Source organism: Cydia splendana, chromosome 21 (assembly GCF_910591565.1).
Source record: "Cydia splendana chromosome 21, ilCydSple1.2, whole genome shotgun sequence".
In the NCBI taxonomy this organism is placed as follows: Eukaryota; Metazoa; Arthropoda; class Insecta; order Lepidoptera; family Tortricidae; genus Cydia; species Cydia splendana.
Genome location: NC_085980.1, coordinates 10794300 through 10821191, shown reverse-complemented (window position 1 = coordinate 10821191; position 26892 = coordinate 10794300). Strand labels below are relative to the sequence as shown.

The 26892-nt window shown below is 36.6% G+C and overlaps 1 protein-coding gene across 1 annotated transcript in view; it reads left to right on the top strand.

Annotated features, from left to right (window-relative positions):
• LOC134801033 (uncharacterized) overlaps window positions 1-24050 on the top strand; it is a 338387-nt gene extending 314337 nt beyond the window's left edge. Inside the window, exon 9 of the mRNA XM_063773541.1 lies at window positions 24039-24050. The gene's annotated coding sequence lies outside the window, so the exon portion shown is untranslated. The remainder of the gene's footprint in view (window positions 1-24038) is intronic.
• The last annotated feature ends 2842 nt before the right edge of the window (window positions 24051-26892 follow it).

The following is a 26892-nucleotide window of genomic DNA, read 5'->3' as shown; positions in this document are numbered from 1 at the left end:
ATGATTCCAACTTTTATATTAAAGGAAAAAATGGAAAAATTTACACTTCCGGCAGGACTTGAAATGTCAAAGTCAAAATATACTTTATTCATGTAGGCCTAGAAACAAGCACTTACGAATAGTTAGTACATATTATCTTAATCTAATTATCAGAGCAATTTATTGATGTTAATATTATTCCATTATAACATTGGATTATTATACAGATCAAATTTAATGAATCGTTGTAGTACAATATCCATTATAGTGTACCTATTAATTTATATTTCAAAGGAGTAGGAAGGTAGTCAATGATTGCCACGCCATGAATAATCTGTGGTTAGTATTTCGCGTTTATTTGTGGCTAATATAATAACTTACATACGTACCTAATATGTTTAAAATTACATAATTGCCTACCCAATTTAAATACAGTTTAAATGTAAATCAGTACTTATTAACTGTAAAGTTTCTCGCGTGCAGGCTTGAAACACGTGACATAAACATGTCAGAAACTTGCGAACCAAACGAGTGTGGTCACCTTATCGGTATACCCGAGAGCATAAAAACTGGTCACTTTTGTTTGGAGCTTCGCTTGAAATTTACCTGTTTAAATTGCTCTTGAATGTACGCGTGGCATGCACGAGTTATCGTGATTTAGTAGGTTAGTTTTAAAATAAATACCCAACTTAGTTATGATAAATTAGCTTACCGTTTTTTTCGGTTTCTGACAAAAGATACTATTAAAAAATACGTGGCCGCGTTAGGAGATAAATTGTGATGCCCCTAGGACCCGAAACTGCTATGAGACAAAATTAAACGTCACGCACTGAATAAAATATGGTGCCAGAGTTTGGAACACGTGTACAGACGCGTGGCAGGAATACACACATGTATATACATATATGTAGCTTGAAAATATAAGTATAAAGCCGGTCAAACAAGTTTGTCAGTAGAAAAAGGCGCGAAATTTTATATTTGGCGATAACTGTTTACGCCTACATTTTTTAAACCAATTTGCCGCTCTTTTCTACTGACGGAAATTGCTTGACAGAGTATAACCTCGTAAGATCCAGCATATAAAGTTTCCATATTTTTAATTTGAACCTTATTCTAAGTAAATTGGAACGAATTTCGTTTGTTTTAAAAAGCAATGAAATAAAAGAAATGCTACTTTATTTGGTTCATGAAACGCGATCTTGGCTAGTGAAACCCATGGGCCCCTACACATCATGCAGTTTGTGTTACATTGCATATGAGCTGTCGATTGAATTCGTTGCACCTACTAAGCCGGTAGAGTTAGACCAAGATAAGTCTGCAGCGATTTTGATAGCCCGGACAGTCCAAGTGTTAAGTATTTATACGTCATAATTTCATAGAAGTTAAACGTTTAAAATAACACTTGCACTGTCCGGCCTGTCAAAATCGCGACTTATCTTGGTCGAACAAACCGCATGCGATTTGTTGCAAGGTCTATGGAGGTCTTCGGAATGAAACATATAAATCAATTCGTTAAAAGTTACATCCTGTACAAATATTACAATAAATAAATACCTATACTTACGTCTTTAGGACAAAATAAGTAAACGACACACACCCGGGATCCCAAAGTATAAAATCGGTCCTTAAGCTTAACCTGCATTTATAAAACTGTTCTCTAAAGTCATATCCGGAAAGGCGAAAATCCCCTGTTCGGTAGAAATTAAAAGAGACAATGAAGCCTTAGAACAATGAATGAAATTAGGCAGAAAATGGCGACGCATATGATGACGGTTTTTGTGGCGGCTAATTAGACCGTGCAGAGATAAATGAACAGAGGGCCTTCGGCCACGTTCGACGTGTTGCCTCCCTGTCACACTTACGTGTACGAATTTACAAGTGCGACAGAGAGGCAAGAAGTCGAACGCGGTTCGTGGTAGGCCCTCAGAAAGCACTTCGTGACAAGTGGCAAGTTAAAGGAGGCTAGAGTTCGTGTTAACTTTGTACCAAATTGCAAATGGAAAAATAAATAAAAAATTAGAAGAATTGTGGAAGTGATATGTTCTTAGTTGACTTTGTAAGATAGATTATACTCTGTATATTTAGGTTAATTAAATAAAAGTAACCAAATAATGTGTACATTTACGGGTAGTTATAAGATTTATTGATTAACCAACCAAATGCATAACCACCTGGATCTGTCACTGAACGACCTCTGACTTTAACCTCCATTATTTGACCATGTAATGTTTTCATCTACCCTCAACTGGTTAAGAAGCCATTTAAGGGTAGATTTTGTTTACTCTTTTTTAAATACCAAAAGATACATACTATAGATTAGAGCTTTTAAAAGCGGACTTGCTGTAATTAACGTAGTGAAAGAGCCACAATGATCACCACGTTTGGAAATAAATTCGAAGCCAGCTGCCAGACCTTAACTTTGTCAAGTGTTTAATTTTTTGTATCGCGTATATAGTACCTATGTACCTACACGTTTTAATTTTGAGTACCTACGTACATACAGTGTTGTGCATAATTGGTACTTTTTGTACCGATACTGACTGAAATAGTACGTGAAATAGTACGTACGTACACGTTCGTAAGTTTCCCGGAAAATACGATGGAAAATAATTAAGTATACACTACAACTGTACCTATGGTTTTGCGTGGTCCAATTACCATGTGTTTATCTTTAGTTTTTAATTGATTAAATAGCTTATGTAACATGCGTTTTCTACCTTGTTCTAAAAATGATTAATTAATACAATATTTAATACCTAATAATCGCAACATTTGAGGCGTGTTTTAACTATTGACATGACTTTGTACCTTTGGACAAATATACTGAAACCATCTTCATTCACATACTAAGTAGATAGGTTGGTGCTTAGTTTACACAATAGCGTTGACTATCCCAGACGGGAAACTTGATCACACCAATTTTCTCGAAATAAAACCTCTAACAATATCCAAGTAAAGCTAGGAAGGTATTTAATTTTTTTAAACAGGGAGGGGATATAGTATTACTCTCGCACATCCAAACTGGATAGTACGAGTACCTAGTCATTAGAAAAACCGGCCAAGTGCGAGTCGGACTCGCGTTCCAAGGGTTCCGTACATTACCCAACTTTTAACATTGTTTTTTATTGACGTCCAAATTTTTTTAGATTCCTCACGTCGTGGGCTATCAGAATATACCCCATGTACGTCAGCCGATTTTTCATAGTTTTCGAGTTATGATTTTTTAAAGTTTTAACTTTTGTTAAGAAATTCCGGGATGAAGCAATTAATTTATTTAAAAAAAAACTTGAAGTTTTTGGAATGTTTCTTTTTGTAACATAATCCTTGACAAACGGCGCAGTTGCTAAAAAAATCAGCAACTTCACTTGGCTGTTGTGAGTTGGAAAAAAAAGGAAACGACAAAATTTTACGTTCAAGCATGTCAAGCTTAGACTTTGCGCTTACCTAAATAAATAAAAAATACAAGCAATTTCAAGGACTTATGGTTATTGTAGAAACTGCTAGACCCTAAGTTTTTAAAAAGGTAAAATAGTGATACTTAATAGTCTAATTTGACAGAGTCGCCGGTCAAAGGAACTGAGGTGGAAAGTTTCCAAATTAGTAATTCATTAAATAAAATTAGATAAAACGTAAATTCTAAAACGTAACAAATATAAGAGCCTCGGTAGAGAGTACCATTTTGTACCATTTGGTGTTGAAACTCTAGGTCCATGGGGTCCCAGCGCGCATAAGTTGTTCGCAGAAATCGCGAAGCGTCTGGTTGACGTAACTGGTGACCGAAGAGCTGGCGGCTACCTCGCACAACGTATCAGCATTGCGATACAGCGAGGAAATGCCGCCAGCATCCTTGGTACAATGCCTCAAGGGCCTATTTTAGATTTAAGCTAGTTATTAATTTCGTTTAGTAGTACCACTGTATATATATTGTATGTAAATAAATGTTTTAAACTTTAAAAAAAAAAAAATTAAATAAAATCCTCTTGTTATTCCTAACGTTAATCAAACAGAAATTACCACGAGAAATTAATATTGTGCCATGTGATTGATCAAGCATCATTTTGCTTAACTTATTCATTATCTTAACTGGACCCGCGTCGCGACGGGTTGTTATCTACAAAGGGTTAATTTTTACCTGCTCCAATACCTACTGTTATTTTATGGGGTCACTTACCATCGCTATTTCGTGTTATCAGTGCAAATACCACCAACAATAATTACCTAGTAGCAAGGACCGGAAAACCCCTCTTTACGCTTAATCCTATCAATTCGGTAACCCAATCGATTCGGTTACCTTATCATTCGGTAACCCTATCATACTGTTACCTGATTGTAATGGTAACCTTATTGAAACGGTAACCCTAACCTTTAACCGAGTTAATCTCAAAACCCCATCGCGATAAGGTTTTTGTTAAGGGTTTTTAACAGGTTTTCATTCAGTTATGGTAACCTTTATTATCGGTTGCTTACTGGTTTGCTACATTAAAGTAGTTTTAGTGATGTGCCGTCAGAACTAAAAAAAAATACTAAAAAAATTGTTTATTTTGTTTACTTTATTTATATTTTGTTGATTTTATTGACTTTATTTATTTAATTTATTTAATTTATTTAATTTATTTAATTTATTTAATTTATTTAATTTATTTAATTTATTTAATTTATTTAATTTATTTAATTTATTTAATTTATTTAATTTATTTAATTTATTTAATTTATTTAATTTATTTAATTTATTTAATTTATTTAATTTATTTAATTTATTTAATTTATCTAATTTATCTAATTTATTTAATTTATTTAATTTATTTAATTTATTTAATTTATTTAATTTATTTAATTTATTTAATTTATTTAATTTATTTAATTTATTTAATTTATTTAATTTATTTAATTTATTTAATTTATTTAATTTATTTAATTTATTTAATTTATTTAATTTATTTAATTTATTTAATTTATTTAATTTATTTAATTTATTTAATTTATTTAATTTATTTAATTTATTTAATTTATTTAATTTATTTAATTTATTTAATTTATTTAATTTATTTAATTTATTTAATTTATTTAATTTATTTAATTTATTTAATTTATTTAATTTATTTAATTTATTTAATTTATTTAATTTATTTAATTTATTTAATTTATTTAATTTATTTAATTTATTTAATTTATTTAATTTATTTAATTTATTTAATTTATTTAATTTATTTAATTTATTTAATTTATTTAATTTATTTAATTTATTTAATTTATTTAATTTATTTAATTTATTTAATTGATTTAATTTATTTAATTTATTTAATTTAATTAATTTATTTAATTTATTTGATATATTTAATTTACTTATTTTAATTATTTTAGTTATAATATAATAATATTTATAATAAGAACACACCACACAGGTAGGTATAAAGATAAACAAAGGAAAGGCAAAAAAACTTGTTTGTGTTGGAGCCGTTGGAGGCTTCATAGACCGCCCATGCCAACCTCGGTTATTCAATAATAAGTTGAATTTAAGTGTGCGTAAAGATTACAATCGTTTGAACTGGTCAAAAACCTCATAATGAGGTAACTGAATAGACTGGGTTTTTATTTCGGTTACCGGTAACAGAGGTTAACTCGATCTGATACGGTTACCGAATCAAAGTGTTACCTTATTAAGCGGTTACCGTTATGGTAGGGGTTTTTATAAACACCTCTAAAAATAACCCTATGAAAAACCCCGGTTAAGGTAACCGGTTCCTGTCCCTGCCTAGTAGGCATAAAAGCAAAGCAAAGCTTCACCCTGGAATTTCTTAACAAAAGTTAAAAAATTCATAACTCGAAAACTGCTAAATATCGGCTAACATACATGGGGTATATTCTGATATCCCACGACGTGACGAATCTAAAAAAAATGTTGTACGTCAAGGTTTGGACCACCTTGTATGTGAAACGCGATTGAATTGCCTTTAATAAACCCGTAGGGGTCGGATCAAAAACTAAGTAATTAGTCCGACTCACGCTTGACTGCATATTTCTAATAGGTTTTCCTGTCATCTATAGGTAAAGAAGTATTTTGTATATTTTTTTCAAAATTTTAGACCCAGTAGATTCGGAGATAAAGGGGGGGGGGGGGGAATGGTCATTTTTTGGCTATTTTCTTAAATAATTTCTAAACTATTTATTTTAAAATTACAAAAAATATATATTTTAGCTTCTCAAAATGAGCTCTTTCATTTGATATGTAACACGATATAGTTTAAAAAACATTATTTTTTAATTTTCTCATTTACCCCCCAAAAGTGGCCTCCGTGTTTAAAATTCATTTGTTTACGTAAGATGTCCGTCTTTGGGTCACGAATTTACATGTCTGTACCAAATTTCAACTTAATTGGTCCAGTACTTTTGGAGAAAATGGGCTGTGACAGACGGACAGACAGACAGACAGACGCACGAGTGATCCTATAAGGGTTCCGTTTTTTCCTTTTGAGGTACGGAACCCTAAAAAGGCGACAACTAAAAAAAAATTTAGGCGCTAAAATAGATAAATTTAATTTCGCGCCTTTTTCTACTGACAGACTGGGTGTGTCAGAGTATATCTTTATTATTTGATTAATTTGTTTTCAATCGTTTACTCGTATGTAGCTAGCTGTAGTAGTAGGTACCTGCCAATTTGTACAACACCCAGCTGATATTAAATAATAAATAAGTATCTGGGAGACCGAGCTTGCTCGGAAAACCTATAAAAACTCAAAAATGCGCATTTTCCCAGAGATAAGTAAGACCCAGCTAGATCGATTTTTCGCCCCCAAAAACCCCCATATAGCAAATTTCATCGAAATTGTTAGATTTCCGTGATCCCCGAAACCCGATCCGAGATCGAGATTTATATACAAGAATTGCTCGTTTAAAGGAATAAGATAGACCCTAAACAGAATACATAGTACAATATTATCCAATTTTTTGCCTTTAAAACAGAATCCATAAATTCAAACACAATCTCATAAAGTGGTGAAAATTTGTAATTTCTATAAAAGAACATTCATCACGAAGTTTCTGCGTAGACTTTATGTAAAAGCGCAGTGAACAGTTCTAAATCCAATTCTGTAAGTGATGCGTAAATCATATGCTCAGTGGAAAAACTGGAAAATTCTGTTAGACCAAAAGTGGGCTGAATCTGGCGATCGCAGTACAGTAACCTGCAATAATATAGATGGTCAAGCAAATCTTGTCAGTAGAAAAAGGCGTGAAAATCCAAATTTTCTATGAGACGATATCCCTTCATGCCTACATTTTTCATATTTGCCGCCTTTTTTTTACTGACAAGATCTGCTTGACCAACTTATAATATGTTACACAATGAAGGCCGCAAAAATATCTGACACGATCTTATTCGTAGAGTCATAAGAGCGTGTCACGTATTTCTGCGGCCTTCGAAGAGTAACATATTATTGCAGGTGACTGTACGTATCACTACACCTTATAAAACGAAGCCCCCGCCGTGTCTGTCTGTTTGTGTGTATGTATGCTCGCAATAAACTCAAAAACTACTGAACGGATTTTCATGCGGTTTCCACCTATCAATAGAGTGATCCTTGAGGAACGTTTAGGTGTATATTTGTTAAGGTTTTGTGTAACCCGTGCGAAGCCGGGGCGGTTCGCTAGTTAATTTTAAGAACAATATCAAAACACTGATAAATATTTACTTGCAGAATAGGTACTTTACCTATTGAAATTTTTTAACTACTTTACACCGTACATCTTATGAATGGTGCATATATGTACGGTGGTTCATATATCACTGCGTTCAAGCGTGTTCTGCGTTACCGTATAGTTCTGTGAACTGTCCCGGAAGTGTTCCCGGTAAAAACCGGGGCAGAGGCCGGCCAGCTGCGCCGACATCCGGTCAGCTGACTGATTGTTCTGAAATTGAATCGTTCAGGAAAAAGTGCATTAAACGGCTATTTGCGCCCTAGGGCGGCGGCCGGCGAGGATATCAAGATTTTTGTAAGATTTCGTCGTGTTCATAAATATATCCTTCTTGCTAAGGATTAAGGTGAAGAAATGTATATCAGATGTATGAACTCGCACTCAGCTTCTTTGGTCATATCATGCGGTCTAAAAAGCACGACATAGAAGGCAGATTATCTTGGGCCAAATAGAGGGCAAGCGAGCGCGAGGAAAAGCACCCACGAGATGGTCTTATGTTGTGAACAGGGTGGTTGGCGGCAACATGCAGTGCGTGATTCATATGGCCTATGATCGCACACTGTGGAGACGTAGCATACATGGTCGCGATCCTCAGCAATGAGGGACCGAAGAAGAAATATGAATTCGACTGTACAAACGCCTAGAGTTAAATGTATTCATCCATGTCTACAAATCTGTGAGTTGCATCTATTCAGTCCGTTCTAAATCCACTGAACCAAACCGACATGCTGATATGTGCAGGAGGTGGAGATATCTAGCCAGTCACTGGACAGGAACAACACAATACGCAAAACGTTTTGTCTCGAGTTTTGTAGGCTTTATAGGGTAGCCAGTGTTGGACACTTTTAGTGACGAAGAACGTATTGCCTGTCAGTGATATGATATCCGTCGGCTGTGCCTGTTTTCAGGTGCACGTTGTAATGCAATAATAAATTGTTTTAATTATATTTAACCCAAGAGTTATCAGATAAATGAATAAAAATGTGAACACAACAACCTAGAGTTAGACCAACAAAAGTCTGCAGCGATATTGATAACCTACGCAGCAAGTGTTATTTATACGTCATAATTTCATAGAAGTTTGACGTTTAAAATAACACTTGCACGGCGTGGGCTATCAATATCGCTGCAGACTTTTGTTGGTCTAACTCTACCATATTCTCGCGTAATTAATACATTTTATACATACTCACTACATAAACTACAGACACTATTATACCATTTCGTGGCACTTTTTCCTTCCTATATTCTGTTTTGTATAAATTTCACTTCTTTGTTTGTACTTGTGGTATGAATAAATTATTACTATTTTATTTCTCTTCTTCTTCTTCCTCGCGTTATCCCGGCATTTTGCCGCGGCTCATGGGAGCCTGGGGTCCGCTTGACAACTAATCCCAAGAATTGACGTAGGCACTAGTTTTTACGGAAGCGACTGCCATCTGACCTTCCAACCCAGAGGGTAAACTAGGCCTTATTGGGATTAGTCATTACTATTTTATTTCTATTTACTTGTTATCACATCAGCATCTATATGAGGTTTTAATGTTTTCAATATTCTCAGCTGATTAAATAAATAAATAAATATTATAGGACATTTGTACACAAATTGACTAAGCCCCGCGGTAAGCTCAAGAAGGCTTGTGTTGTGGTATTTACTCAGACAACGATATATATAATATATAAATACTTAAATACATAGAAAAACAACCATGACTCAGGAACAAATATCTGTGTCATCACACAAATAAATGCCCTTACCGGGATTCGAACCCGGGACCATCGGCTTCATGGGCAGGGTCACTACCCACTAGGCCAGACCGGTCGTCAAAAGCTGTTGGTAAGCTCTGGCTGATCTGGGTGATGCGTTCAAAAAGCATTATGAATAGCAAATATTGGGCACATCACTCGAATACCACCGATTGCATCGGATCGAGAGTATCTAAGGAAAATGGCTATTGGTGGATACATTTACATATATCGAATTTATTAGATATAAATTCATATACAGGATGGAAAGATAAGTCGGGCCCTGGAGGGAAACTACCTTAAATCCTTAAGCTGGCTCATTTTACTTAAAGGAGACATTCCTTTATTTTTAAAAAGAAACAAAACTCATTTTACTTAAAGGAGACCCTTTAAGTAAAATGAGCCAGCTTAAGGATTTAAGGTAGTTTCCCTCCAGGGCCCGACTTATCTTTCCACACTGTATAAACTCTATATAAGTGTCAACTTTACATCCATCAGCAGCGCCAAAAAAAGGCGTAAATAGAATAGGCGTAGAATAGTTTCCCATGCAAGAGAATTACCTAATTACAAAGAAGAAATACAGTATATTATTATATTTCCATTTGCTTAATTGGATTGCAAAGAAATAATTTCCAAATCAGTGTGGTTATAACAATATTTCTGCGCATGTCGGAGAAAAAGTAATTAAGCAACTCGAAACCTGAATACGAGAAATATCATAAAGCGTGACAACAAAACAAATATGTATCAAAGACAATATGTAAGTAAACATAGAGAATAACCAACGAGAGCTCGTAATTTAGCTGCTCATGATTTTCCAAACTAGACTTTATGTTTGGAGCATGATAGTTGAAAACTGAAGTTAGCAAAATGCAGAGCTACGAGGTTGTGAATGGTGTGTTTTCTATAACGAAATCCTTGTTTCTGATGCTGGTATTTGCTCTTACCCATTACTACCGACGTCTACTGAAGCCTATTATGTTACTGACTGGATATAATATACCGACCTAGGTACTTACATACATATAACGTTAAAAAATAATACTACCATTAGATCCATACAAATTTAGTTAGAAAACAGCTCCTTCGCTGTGCTCGGCCTTTTATTTATTTATTTAAAATTAATCACTACACCTTATAAAACAAATGTGTTTGTATGTTCGCGATAAACTCAAAAACTACTAAATGGATTTTCATGCGGTTTTCACCTATCAATAGAGTGATTCTTGAGGAAGGTTTAGGTGTATAATTTGTTAACCCGTGCCACCCCGTGCGGAGCGGGTCGCTAGATATATTTTTATGATTTAGGTAATGCTAAATATAATTTGGACAAGGCGTCTTCAAAATATTTGTTTCTAAGGTACTGGCAGAACTACTTGATACCCTTGATAGTGACAACTACAGCCCTACTAGATGACCCACACATTACCGGCTGCATTAAAATGATCACCCAAAAATATAGTTCTAATATTGTACAAGTAAAAAAGCGCCCATAATGCGGAATCTGTAAGAGATATCTAGTCTATAAATAAAGTACCGTTAGAAGCAAAATATATAAATACCTACGTCTATAAATAAATATATGGAATATGCTACGCTATGACGCTCACAATTTCTTAGGATGGTTAAGGAAAAGAATAAATCACACTACAAAGCTATTCTACGCCATTATGGAAATATCCAATAGACGTGTACCTATTTAGTAGTGATGTACCGACTATTGATTTGGCCGACTAGCCGACTAATCGGCGCTCGGATGGCCGATTAGTCGGCCGTCTAGTCGGCCAGATCATTAGTTCGGTTCAGTCAGATCACTTAAAAAACAATCGTTTTTCCCCTGCGTCGCGTTATTCATCATATTATAGTAACACTAAAAAATAAAATAAAATAAATAAAAAAATCCTAAGGCTATTCATACGACAACCGGACAATCGCACATAAGAAAGCAACCACACGGGCAATAATTCGAACAAAAGTTTTCGTAAGCACCCTAAATAGGAATTTGGGTAAAATAAGTGAAAAGTTTATGGAAAATATTGGCTGTTTATTTCTTTTTGCCCTGATTGTCTATCACTTATGAAGTGCCGACTAATCGGCCATTTTTGCCGACTAGTCGGCGACTAGTCGGTACATCCCTACTATTTAGGTTTAGACCGTTTATGAAGTAACCCAAATTGTTTTCGTTTTTTTGCGTTGACAGCCTCGCGCCGTCCCACACCTTCCGGCTTCCAGTAGAGATGCGGGTCATGCCGCGTCCATGGCAGAAGACCTCAAACGGCGCAAATATGCCACCCTTGGCAGTAGTTATATTTTTGAGGCGTTTGGGGTCGAAACATTTGGGCCGTGGGGGCCAAGCGCGCGCCGTATATATGTCGTAGGCCGATCGTAAGATCAGGCAGATCGTAATGTTCCTGTGTAATGGTTTTGACGATAGTCACATTAAACCAATACTTGTGGTTGCTTCAGATGCCCGAAGGGCAAACTGCCCAGAAATAGGGAGCCCCGCATATAATATAACGGCGCTCCGTCGACTCAGGGAACGAGTCAAAGATTTTCACGTTTCACGATATGCCTGATCTTACGATCGGCCGCCGACATATACAGGGCCTTAGCGGCGCGCCTTATAGATGCCACAAGGGACCAGAGGGCTGGCCAGTATTTTGCTCAACGCATCAGCATTGCGATACAAGTTGGCAATGCGGCCAGCCTTCTGGGCACACTGCCCATCGGCATCGGCATCTCTTCAGTACTGAATAATACCTATAATAATATCTAGAGGTCATTTTTACATTTAGAGGAACATTAATTATTACATGAGATCGTTAAAATTATAATCAAAATATTCATTTATATTATAAAAACTTGCTTTTATGAGTATGTTCTTTAATGTAGTTTTAAATGTTGGTCCTGACGTCATTTTAATGTAGTTTGGCAAATGATGGTGACTTTGAGGAAGCGGTGGTATGCAAATATATTTAAATGATGGAAATATTGAGAAAGATATTGACAAAGTTATCCTTAAGCTTCACAGTGACAAGTATGTACATCTTGTCCTGTTATCTGCTGCCATTGTGCTGTCTGTAATACATCCCTATTCCCTTTACGTACCATTGTCAACTTTGAGTCAGGAACTTGTAAGTTGAGCAAATACTTATTTCTAACAGGCCTGTTTGTTTGTTTAACATGAAATTCAGAGGCGTTGTTTTTGATAAAAATACAGCATTGCAAAATGTAAATACTAGTTAGGGTTAGTAAACCTTGGGTCTTGAATATAGTCCGACATGAATCGTCGTCTCTCAATCCAAAAATAATTCTAACACATCTCTTTTGTAGGATAAAAGTTGATGAGGCATTTATACAGAGTTTCCCCAGTAAATGATACCATAGTTTAGAATGGAATAGATATAACCATAGTATGCTATAATAGCAGTTTTTGTGGTTGATACATTTACAAGTACTTGCAGTCCATAACAGAATTTTCTTATTTTACTATTAACCATCTCAATGTGTTGTTTCCAATTCAGATGACTATCAATTACGACGCCCAGAAATTTGTATGATGAAACTTCTTCAATTTGGGTACCTTCGTAATTAATATTCAGCTGAATTGGTTTAGCTTGTTGAGGTCTGAATTGGATATATTTAGTTGTAGAGAGATTTATTTTAAGATTAAGAGTTGAAAAGCCAATATATAATTATTTCTAGGGTCTTATTTATCTTTGCCTCGTGTTCAGATAATAATAATAAAATAAGGATTCTCTGCCTCTGGCTTGCCTTAGCCGGCCGGCCAGAGTGGAGTCGTTAGAGCTATAAGCTCCAGGGGTGGAAGTGAAATATGCATAAGACGCGAGTTGGCACAGTGGCTGTTAACAGCCACTGGGTAGAAAGCGGCGCACACCTCTCGACACCCCTGAGCCGCTCACACCGGTGTTGCCCTTGAGCCATCCTAGATGTCGCTTTTTGTGGGGGCCCATCTTGTGAGGGCGAGTCACCGTCTGCCGGAAATAAAATTGCATACCGTTTTATTAGGCAGGCGTCCGGTTTTTTACCCCATAGCTCAGTTCTTAGTCCATCGCTTTTACCCAATAACCTAGTTCATTTTAGATTCCATCAACTCTCAATAGTCCTTACACCCTGGCGGGTGCTGCCTCTGCGTGCGTCCCATGACACGGGCAAGGGCAGCCTCCGCTCGGTGTACCCCTTACATTTCATTAAAGTGTCAAAAGGGCCTCTACGTGTTGGCTTCGGCTCCGCGCACGCCTCCCAAAGGTCCGGAACACCATTGTTCCGTGATGGGAAAGACATACATAAAATAAAACATAGGCGTAGGGATGTGACGACCCCATCGCCCGCTGGTTTTACCAGTGCAATCAGTCAACGCAGGGCAGCTTGTGGCGAGCTGTTGGGGATTAGCGACCTCACGTACCCGAGTGCTCCTGGAGAGTTCTGTTACCCGCAAGGAGGGTGGGTGGGACAGGATTCTCTGCCTCTGGCTTGCCTTAGCCGGCCGGCCAGAGTGGAGTCGTTAGAGCTATAAGCTCCACGGGTGGAAGTGAAATATGCATAAGACGCGAGTTGGCACAGTGGCTGTTAACAGCCACTGGGTAGAAAGCGGCGCACACCTCTCGACACCCCTGAGCCGCTCACACCGGTGTTGCCCTTGAGCCATCCTAGATGTCGCTTTTTGTGGGGGCCCATCTTGTGAGGGCGAGTCACCGTCTGCCGGAAATAAAATTGCATACCGTTTTATTAGGCAGGCGTCCGGTTTTTTACCCCATAGCTCAGTTCTTAGTCCATCGCTTTCACCCAATAACCTAGTTCATTTTAGATTCCATCAACTCTCAATAGTCCTTACACCCTGGCGGGTGCTGCCTCTGCGTGCGTCCCATGACACGGGCAAGGGCAGCCTCCGCTCGGTGTACCCCTTACATTTCATTAAAGTGTCAAAAGGGCCTCTACGTGTTGGCTTCGGCTCCGCGCACGCCTCCCAAAGGTCCGGAACACCATTGTTCCGTGATGGGAAAGACATACAAAATAAAACAAAACTTATATTTATTTATTTAAACTTTATTGCATAAAACAAAAAAATAATGTACAAATGGCGGACTTAATGCCTACCCAACAAACAATTTAGTCGTATAACAAGTAGCTATACGACTCGAAGTACTATAAAGGTAGCATAACAGTCGTCATTTTGACTAATGGTGCATTATGCAACTAAATAGTCGGATAAACTTATAATCGTATAGCAAGGTCGAATAAACGTTTATTCTACCATTTTATACAACTAATAGTCGGTAAACTTATTGTCGTATAGCAAGGTCGAATAAACGTTTATTCATCCATTTTATACGCTTGCATTGCATTTTATACGTGCGGTCTGTGGGCAAGTTTTACACAAAGGGCCTACAACACGTTGCGAGTCCAATACAATAACATCCTTAGGATGCTGTTAAGGCTGCCGAGGCACTGTAGTGCGTCAGGCATGTTCGCCTACGCGCGAACGGACGACTTTTATGCCATTAGACGGAAAAGAGTGGCGTCATTACTACGACGTGTGCGCGGCAGCACTAACAGCATGCTAAGGGCGTTAGACGAGCGCCTCGACTGCCCACTCATTAAGTACTGGGCAGAACTAGTCATAGGTAGGTCTAAGTAGATATAGGTTACTAACATAGTATTAAGTCTAAAATGCACAGATGCTCCATAAGGCGCTCGGGAAACGGCTGAGGGAGGCAACGGGCGACCCCCGCGCGGGCAGCTTGCGCAGAGAATTGCCATCGCAATCCAGCGCGGGAACGCTGCCTGCGTATTGGGCACCCTCCCGAGGGCACCAAATTTAGATAGGTATTTTTAATTTTTAGTTTTAGTTAATTTAATTGTAGTTAGTTTTAGTTTTATATTCGTGTTTATGTCTTTTAGTAATTTATATTAATAAATTCATTTTAGTCTAAAATGTTACTAACAAAATATGGATCGCTTTTGGTCTGAAATAAAGATTTTATTTTTTTTATTTTTTTTTATTTATACGACAGTCGTATAGTAGGTATCACGACGACTCATATAAAACTTTCTTACGCGACAGTTGGTCGCATAGAGGTCCTCATTATTATGGTCGTAATTATGTCGTAGTCACGACAATTTTGTGGTATGAATGTCCATTATGCGACTTTTAAACTACTAATAGTTGCTTACACGTCGTAAAAGTGTTCCTTATAGGACAGTCGACTAACTGTTACTATGGCGACCGCTATCCGTATTTAAGTAGCAAAAGTGCTATTATACTACCACTATTTAACCAACAGTCGAATAGATGTGGTAAAATAAACTTTTATACAACTTTTGAAAAGCTATGGCGACCATTCCAATTCAAACGTATATATTATAGAACCTTAAGTTGTATAACTGTCGCATAATGCATCTGCTTAATAATTTGTTAATCAAAATAATTAAATAAGTAAGAATTTTAAAAGCGCATCAACAATTAGTTATAAACTTATATAGCAATCATCAGTAAATTTAACTGCGCAGTAGTTTACAGATATTATATACACTTTTGTCTCCTATTTCATAAACCACCAACTTAAAAAAAACATCTACAATACCTTCTTTCAATGATACAAATTCATACCACTTGCTGTTAATTTTGGTGTCATTTTTGACACAAGCCGACGCGGAACTTGCGTTGACAAATAAGCCATTTATACGACCTTTAAGCGGCGATAACTCAACTTAAAGTCGTATAAATATCGTATTTATCACCACTACTCTTCCTTAAGTCGAATGTACCCTACTCTGTTTCTTCAGGAACATCTAGGGTACGACTCGCTCCAGTTACGTAGGTTGCTCTCTTTGGCGAAATTCACGATCGGCGTTATTAGAAACTCAATAGATAGCGTAGCCCTTGTCGAGGCCTTCATGCGATTATTTGTGCCTAACCAGTACACTCGCGCGCGGCGTCACCCGCTGCTGGCGGAGGGCACCGCGCGCACGCGGGCGCACGCGCAGGCGCCGGTCGCACGCGCGCACGCTCTGCTCAACTCCGTACTCGAGGCACACCCGGAGTGTGATTTGTTTGTGAGTGCAATTGGACGACTGATGATTGAGTGTAAGAGAGTGATAGAGCGAGAGATGCCTGTAAGTAGTATTACATAATGTTGTTATGTAAATACTTGTGTACCCTATGTATAAGTATATTACTGTCTCCCAATTTGTGCCGCTGTGGCTTTAGCTGTTAAGGTACAATTGTCAACTTAAATAATAAACAACAACAACAACAACAACATGAATAAGCGTCGTAGTAGTTACTATTTATACGACGAAGTGTTGAATCGGCGACGCATATACGACGACTATGCAACTAAATAGGTATTATCACGACCGTTACTCAACTTTTTAACGACTTTAAGTTGAATAAGCTGCGCCCAAATCGCGTCGTATAAACGTATATACGACGTTTATACGACCATAAAATTTGGTCGTATAAACCTAAATTTTGCCTCAAATTGTTAGTTGGGTAATGGCATTCTCTATTAATCGACCAATTTGATCAGTTACCACTTTATCTCGGCCGGGCAAATATAAAGTCACGTAACATGAGTCACTTCATTCGATCATAATTATGCTACATCCCAATGATATTAAAAACATTTTATATTTTTATCGCCACCTTGAACCTCATAACAATCATTACTCATCGAATTCTGAGTAAACAGATATCATTCAATAACATTCGTTCAGTAGAATTCATCCAGTATTTTCCCTCAGCACACATGTAACGTGGGAACAACTTCCTGAAGCTGTGATAAGTTCTAGGTCAGGTCTGTGACTAATTCGATACATTCTTGCCGCTATATAATAGCTTTTAACCAGAGACAATTATATAATGAACTGTGTATTACTACTATCGTCCACACTGTTAACTGACAGTTTGTAAACCTTATTCCAACAGGCATAAAGTCCACCGATGGACAGTCAAGATTGCTGCTGTTTGTACCTATATTTTTGTGTAAAATTTATTTCAATTCTGTCTTAACTTAATTAGTTTAAATTTTTATCTCTGCTACCCAAATGCTCTGTATAATCACTGTTTTCGTAATCAAAGGGTTCTGTGTCGGCAAAAAAAACTACGGAACCTGTCCGACACCAAAACTGTACTTTCGGTAGTCTCCTACCAAAGTTTCGATTTCGGTAGGTCTCGGCATAAAAATCATGTTACGGCCGAAACACAAGAGCAAAACAGAAACTTCGGTTCAGGCCAAAAATCCGGTTTCGGTCGGACACTGGTAGAGATTGTCGACTAACAATGACACGACACGGAACTTTAGAGATTAGCAATCTTTACTTTTTACTCGTCTCTAACAATAATTATAGTAAAACTGTCATTTTGTACACAGAATCGCGCGACCTTGCCATTCCACAGAGATAGTTTCTATGAAGCGGTTTTCCTTCTGAATTTCTTTATTTTTATTTAATAAGATTTACTCAGTGGATTTACCTACCGTTTGTTTCTAGGAGGAAATTAATGCTACCGTTTTTGTGCTGACACTCATATACAATCCTACATTCTTTATTCTTCTTTACTTTGCCAATGTGTGACGGACTACATATTTGATCTAAAAGTTTCATAATACTATTACTGAATATCTTTATTGTACTTACTCGTATACCCCATTAACTCGTGTATCGTCTTTATACCTACTTATTTGATACTTATATACCTAATAAGAAGTTTCTGTGATCCCAATTAGGTAATAATAGATAACTACTATAAGTACTATAACCTAACTATATAACGTGTCTCCCATCATGGGGCTTTAAATGCAGGGCTCGATTCTATACTCGCTAAACCGAGCTACTTTTATTATGGGCAACCCCGAAATCGCAAAAACTGTTGCGTCTATTAAAAGTACACAGTAAGACACAGGTAGGTACTCAGAAAGCTAAAAAAAAGTTCAGTTTTGTAATAAAAAAAAAAATAATTAAGTTTTTAGACATCGCCTACAAATTTCAGGGTAAACTATCTACACTAGAGGAAAGCCCACAGACGAGATGAGACGTTTTGTGAATAGTCGGGCGCCCAAAACGACCCGGTCGTTAGAGAAATGCTTTTATAATGGTGTTATTGCCGGGGCATAAAGAATATTAAAAATACGGTACCAGTGTTTATGTGAATAATGATTATTTAAATGTTTTTATCTGACTGAAACGTTTTAATTACGTTAGTAAGGTAATTTTCTAATGTGTGGTCATCCGTTTTGCGACACGTTGTAAGTTATAAGAATCTAAGAACCCCTAGTGTACATTTCATTCCATAGCGTGACGAGCGTTCGCGTTTGCGTTATGTCTATTTTTGTATGGGATTTTGAACAGCGCGCCAAGCGGGACGTTTTGTGATTCAAAATCCCATACAAATGACACTTAACGCAAACGCGTACTTACCTACGTCACGTCACGCTAATGAATGAAATTTACACTAGGGGTACCTGTAAGGATTGTAGTCGTTAGTAAACCCTATGATTCAATTATTTCGTGTTATATTTATGTCTTTGGTCCATGGTTGTATTGTAAATAATATCAGGACATGATGTACTTGTCACTGTGAAGCTTAAGGACAATTTTATCAATATCTTTCTCAATATTTTCATCATTTAAATATATTTGCATACCACCGCTTCCTCAAAGTAAACTCACAGCCAAGATCCAACACAGTTCTTTCTCTTTCGCTCTCACCGTCGCAAGGTTTAGAAGAAAGGGATGGAATTTCGAAATCTGCCGCCTGTCATGACCTTGTTAGGGGGTGTCTCGGAAATAATGAGCGGAGGTGAATCTTGATGAATTATGCAAGAATAGTTTTACATACCTGCTCGCTGCCTAGAAACAGGAAAAAACATAGTAAGGATTTTCCTGGTGTTGAAATCTAGCAATAAATCGTTCTGATTCATATTTTCCTTTGACTTTCAGTGGAATGTTGTGTAAGTAATGGAGGTATTTTTTCCTGTAATTCGCGTTCCAGAGCAAGGACAACTGATGACGTAACTATGACGATTTACAGGTAAGGATGATTCACTAGTTAAATCAAAGAGTAAAATACCTCTTAACATATCCTAAACAATCAATGAAACCTTTAATAAACTATTATACTACATCCCACACCATAGGGCTCGCAAATATAATTTGGCAATAGTCGCTTCTCAGTGGAGTATAGGCAGCATACCTAGAATCAGACCAAGAAAAGACTGCAGCGATCTTGATATCACATGCAGTGCAAGTGTTATTTTAAACGACAAACTTCTATGAAATTATCACGTATAAATAACACTTACACTGGTATAACTCTAGTAAATATTTTTTTTCTACCTACTGTCAAAATTGCTTTATCAGAATCTATTACTAAAAAAACAACAAATCACCCTAAACATGACAGCAACACTTACCAATCGCCAAAAACAACAAGCCATCTTTCACCAACTTTTTAAACAATCGTTCCATTTCACGTCCCTGTTTAGTTGCGAGACAGTTGTTTACGCTGCGCTGATCGATGCGTGCAGAGGAACGTGCAGACAAACAAAATGATCGATTGTTATTAATTGAGGTTTTGTTGTTGTCTTATATTCACCTTTTATTAAGATTTTGGCAATAAGTTGAAGCTAGGGGACGCTTTTTCTCAATAAAACAATGTGAATTCGTCTGGGTTAGCCATGTTTATAACTATTCCAAATTGATAGCGTAAGTAGTTCCCGAGATATTTAACGATCGATGTGACAAAAATCATTTATTCATACCATTCTTTCAACAACCATCATTCCTTACCTCCTTTTGGTTCGTTTTTACCTTTTTGGTACGGAACCCTAAAACAGCAGAAAATAATGCTTAGTTTAAAAAGAATGTAAGTTATAATTATACAGTTTCAAGCATGTGTAGGTAATTTATGTTTACAATACAATTTACTTTATTGATTGAGGGATTTAGGCTGGTACTAAATGTGTAGAGTATTTTAGAGTTGCTCTTAGGCTGCGGTAGCCGCATAACATCAGGCAGACTGCGTGGTTGTTTGCCACCATTGTTGTTTATAAAGACTCTTTAACATAATAATTATTTATTATTTCGACACGTGTAGGTAAGCAACCTTAATAGTTTCACTAGCAAATGTAAGTATAGTAATTTTGTTAATGTTGTAAAAATATTGACATAATTATGGTACTTAAAATAAGCTCCGTCATTCGTAGCGGCCGGCGTAGAATCTTAAATATCAACCTAGAGTCCGTCTAATTAAGCTAAGCTAACTCTGCACTGACTTTAAATACAACGAAGTGTGGGCATGTCATTACAAGCGTCATATTTTCATAAAAAAATGACATTTACGATGACATTCCCACACTTTGGCATTACAAATGCCGTGCACAGTTAGATTAGTCCGACTCTATCTAACAGACAGCAAAACGAAGAAAATTAAGTAATCGACACGTATCATAGACAACGGCGATAACTCTAGCGGCTTTCCCGCCCTCGCAGTGCGTGTTCGAAATATGAAAATTTGAAACGTTCGGCAAACATTTTTCAGGCTGTCAGTGTCAGTATTCGCGCGGCAAGCGCTGAGATCACTCGTGTCTGATAGTTCACGCCGCTCGCTACGAAACTTTCGCGCGTAAAAGTTACGAAGTATTATAACGGAGTGAATTATTTTCGAATCGTGTAAATAAGTGTTTACTACATTGTACTATATGTGTTAATGTGTTTTTTAAGACGCTACGTCGGAGTGTGGCCGATATTCACCGCGTAAGTAGCTCCTTAGATTTCTTTGAACTTATTTATTTTCGGTTGACAATAATTGAAATTTCGGTCAGCGAACTAGGCTATTGGGATATATTTATCAATTCGTTAGCTAATTAAAGTGTGTGTGCCATTTGTCTCCTGCAATACGTGTATTTCAATTAGTCTTTCAGTGGCTCGTTGGGTTTTTGGCAACGTCTTGGTACCGACTTGCCCCTTAATTATTATTAAACTGAGAGTAATTAATGATGAATGACGCTTTGAGTTCGATAACTGATATGTATTTTATATTTTATAAAATCTCTTAGACACTAAGTATATCTATTATTTCATTTATATAATTTTTTACCATGCATAGTTTGCCCAAAAATACGTCGACAAATAATTTATAGGAATATTTTTCTTACATACAAAATGTCAGTAGAAATTTTAACTATAATCACTTTTAACTAAAAGAAGATAATATCTTTAAAATATATCCTTTGCATTGCATGTAGCAAACGTTTGTTAAAATCATCAACAATATTCCTCAGTAAAATTTTCTATCCGTATTTTTGGGCCACCCTGTAGTTAGAATACTTAGGTTGATAATCGAAATAGTATTTCATTTAAATAACATTTCATTGAGTAATGTGGGCAGAGAAGAGAATAAATTCTAAAAACATTAAAATACTTTCCATTTACTACTTGCGAAAAATTTAATATGACCTGTCTAGATCTTGACTACATTTTCATGTGTAGATAATTTATTTTTACTGCCAACACTAGACATCCAAACAAACATAATGGCATTAACGATGCCATCAACTTTACTTTGCTCTGTATTTTTAAATTTATAGTATTTTCAATTTGAGTAATGTTTAATTCCTTTCTATGAGTTGTTATGAAACTTTAATTGTTTTATTTTGTAAATCGGACAATATTGTACATTATTTTGAATTATGACAATATGTCAACAATTTTGTCACATGTGATTATATGGAAATTGCACCAATCTTACTAAATAAAATCTTGTCTATAACTTTACTAACGTATTTATTTAGGTATTAGACGTTTCTGGGTTCATACTTTATAAAACATCAATTGATCATTGATCCGATAATAAAATATAATAATAAACTTTAACAAGGTGTACCCCTTACATTTCAAAAGTGTCAAAAGGGCCTCTACGTGTTAGCTTCGGCTCCGCGCACGCCTCCCAAAGGTCCGGAACACATTGTTCCGTGATGGGAAAAAAATTAACCAACTTACTTGAAAGGAGTTTAATGCTTTTACAGTTAAAAGGGAAACTAAGATGAAAAATGAGTAAGAGTTTAAATAAATAAAGAAAAAATATATTCAATTCTTACGAATGTAAAAAATATATCAGCGCCCACTGTATTCTAACATTTCTAACATCCACCCAATCAGACCAAAATAGCGGGTAATAAATACTCGGATAAAAATACGGGTAATACATCACGATTACGCGCGTATTTCTATTATTTCGCCCCAATGTCCGGTCGCTACGGCCGTGTATCTTCGTTACTGACGGTTTATATTGTTATAGAAAGTGGTCATGTAGGCATTTATAGACTTTATAATAGAGGCCATTGACCTATGCTTAACCACTGATGTAAGTATTACTATTGGTATACTAATACAGTTGGCCCAAAATTACGTTGACAATGTTTCTTGGAGTATTTAGAGTTACACCAAGATACATTGGTATCTGGTACATGGTATTTCCAGGGTTAACTGATTAACCCCGGGTTAGTGGGATGGTGCAAGTGGCCCTAAGAAAACTACAATAATTTGAATAAAACAATTTGCATTTATCTTTAAAATATTTCCTTTTACAAAAGTAAATCTATACGAGTGTGGTCGTGTTGCCGGCGGCACAAAGTTAAGGATGACTCACGTTAGACCCGGCCGTGTCCGGGCCGGGGCTGCCAGCGCATCGTTTTCTATGGAAAGCATCACGAAGTTTTGTCTTATTTATCAGACCGCGGCGAAATAAGCTCGATTTTGTATGTCTTAGGTATATATCAGTCTACGACGGTTAAAAGGTTAATGTTATATGTCAAATAGTTTTACTTTTTAATTATTCGAAACGACATCGCTGTCAAAGTTTTGCAATTAGGTCCGGATCCGTTAGCTTTGTAGGTTTACTATTAGGTAGGTACCTACAGTCGACGTCAAAGATAATCTTTACATTTTTCGCCTTATTACAAAGGAGTAAGGTGCAAAAGCGTAAACATATCTTTGACCTCGATTGTACTAACTAAATGTTGGCGCAATTCGGATTTTTTTTATTACAGCTGACATGCCAATTTTGTGACATAGCTGTTTTAAATCGGCGGGCCGGAGAAGGCACTACAACGGGAGTTGTGGAAATCAGGGGGAGAGGCCTTTGCCCAGCAGTGGGACACTACAACAGGCTAATAAAAAAAAAGCTGTTTTAAAATTGGCAATTTGCCGTTTAAGCATTTTGTTATGTACCTATTTCTTAATCGGTACATTCATTTAATCAAATATCGACTGTTAATCGGTATTTATTTGCACTTTTTACAAAATTGATGAGAAGGTAAAATGAAACATAAAAACGCTCTGAAAGAAAAAGTACACTTTAGAGTTACCTACTCGACTAAAAACAATATAAGAAACTTTTAAGCGTTCTCGGCGTTTGAGGGTTAAATATCTTTAATACAAAAAAAATCAAGAGTGACCCCAGGCAAGGACCACTTAACTAAACATGCCTTAACTTTTAAATCTAAAGCATGGGTTCTCAAACTGTGTGCCCCGTGAGCGTCATACCATTATTTAGAGGAGTCGGGAATCTGTAGGTAACGGCACAGAATAAATAATAGTACTAAGTACAGAAGACTCACTCTCTAACAAAACGCGTCTGTTACGATCAGGACAGATATGGCCGCTAGGTGGCGACAGCGCTACGCGCGGCTTGTGCCTAGCAACCAAAATTGGTGTGGAACGGATGTATTTGTAGCAGCTTGTAGCTACCTGTAGCAAAGCGACTAAATCGCGGAGTGAACCACGCCTGCGGGCTCAGCACGGTTACATTTTTATCGACTATCACTATGCGCGTCCCTTTCGCACTTACATACTTGTTAGAACGTGACAGGCATGGTGACAAGGGATAAAAACGCGACCGTGCTAAGCCGCTTGGTAACGGTAGATAAGGAATAGGTATAAGGTTTATAGTAACGGGGAACGCTTTGCCGATTCTAGATTCTAGAGTTAGGTACACGCATGTATCTTAATTTACAAGGGAATCGCACTTGTACGAAAAAGGTTTGGAATCCCTGTCCTAAAGTTCTAAGTCCACTTAACAAAGTGGTGTACTCAGCCTAAACTGTTATTGTGCTTAGCTCTATGCTTTAGGGAATTTTCTTAATCGTGGTTTTGCTTAAATAGGTACTAAGTATTATGTCGGTACGAGTCTTTACTTTTTATTACATAATTTTGGTGCGTTTGTTAGTTTATCTTTTAAGTTTCGTTTGTATTATCCCATGTTATCCTCTAGCCGCCCAGGGGCCTATAAAATGGTCTAGTTTTCCATTTGAATTCCAATTGAATCTTTATTTTGACAAATCAAAGTTGCATTTGTCTTGGCAAGTTATGATATCTGGATAGTTAGAGGTTAAATTAAGGTATCTGCAATCAGTCGCAAGATTAATCAGATTACAAAAATCAGGTTAAAAAATACATGCGTACCTACGTTACATAAAAACTAAGTTTATTTCTGCAAAAAAAGCTTAATCCTCTATCAGGCTGACAGTTCAAAAATGACAATCGAATGTCAGTCTAACTCTTTGAAAATAGAACATGTTTGAGGTAGCTTTTATGTATATGGGACATATATCTCCCTCAGCCTGATAAAGGGTTAAAAACACGATATCTTTTAAGCTTTTCCGAATGTTTTAAAATACTTAATACGTCTCACGTATTTATATCGTTATATTCGTTATGTTACGTAGTTATGTCGTCTGCAGACGACTTTATCGGAAAGTGACAAATGTGGGAGCTTTGGGAGTTATTGCTCTAAGATATCGCGGGTCGGGGACGAGCCTAATGTGCTTCAATCTCTCTTTAGTGCTGAAGGTACGTGACGGTAACTTAGCACCAGATTTCGGGAACTATCTTTACATAAATTCAAATAAATTCAAAGGTTCTACAACTTATGAGGCTAAATAGTCACTGGACTCGCCGCCAAATAGCCTTTTCTCCACAATTGAAGTTATACTCTAACTTTGAAATATTTAACATATTTAATCTATGTCCGGTACTAGATCTATGTTCGGTAGGTATTATATACTAGTTTTAATAAAAAAATATATACAAAGAAAATACAGCTAAGTTTTGCATGTAAAACAAAAAAAGGTTCGTATGACACTTAAAAGCGTGTTTTAGGTACTGTATTTGTGTCGTTAATAAAAACGGTGGTGTATTTTTTTGCTATCGAGCCAACTTTAAACAACTTTAAGTAAAGTAAACCCTGTTGGTAAGGTGGACTTTACAGCCATAGAAAAAGGTGTGCCGCACCTCCGATCTCCGACGGCGCACAGACTATTTCTACTTAGACCCACTTGCACCATTCCACTAACCCGGGATTGACCGGTTAAAGCTGGAGTTACCATGGTTACCAGTACAATTGGACACTAAGTTAACGGTTTAACCGGATTAATGGGATGGTGCAAGTAGGCCTTAATAAACTGTCGCTGCAACAATGATCTGTCAAGATGCCTTGGATAATGAAACCCTCTGTAACAATTCAATCTCTTAACATTGCTGCTATACAAATGCGACGTACACTTAATAGGGCCGGTAGGCCGGTACAGACGAACTGCAACTTGTATGGGAACTGCACGCCGACGTTGCAGTTGGAGTGCAGTCGGCGTGCAGTTCCCATACAAATTGCAGTCCGTCTGTGTCGGCCCTTATTGCAATACCGTTCTCGTTCTTTAGGCAGAGATCTCAGATCGTTATCAGACCTTTAACCTCCTAAGGCCCAGTCATACAAATGATGAATGCAAAATTTGTTACAGCAATTTGAACGTACAATGTAGGAAATAGAGTTGATTTGTTGTTGTTCAAAAACTGGACGAAACAAAGCAAAAGCAACTCTGTTCCAACGGAATACGGTTTAAATTTCATTGAACTGAATAAGTACTATAGGTAGGACCTTGGGCCTAAGGAGGATAAAACGTTCGTTTATTGAATCATGTCCTTAAGGAAGTTGCTTCACACGGCGATGCACCGTAAATATGGCCACTTGTCCAAATTGATACTAATCCCTGTCACTGGGCATGGCATCATGGACGATCTTAGAGCGGCATTCGTACTGTGTAAAGTTCGTATTATGATTTGATTTTTGTTACTTTGACGTCGAAAATAATAACTAACATGGATACAATACACTACAATACAATACTCTTTATTACACACCTCACATATAGTCTGTTCGAGGTACGGAAAACGGTGAAAAATATAGATAATACTCCTAAAAATACGTGTGATACCTCATTCGATTCGTAATGATGTCTAGAAAAATGTATTCGAAGCGTGTATTAGCACACAAAAAATTACAAAAGTTATTAACAAAAAAAGGGAGAAAAAAGTAGATATGTCTTATTTCCCAAATATCTCAAAAAGTATTAATATTTAAGAAACCAAAATTAATATTATAAAATAGGAGGATATTTT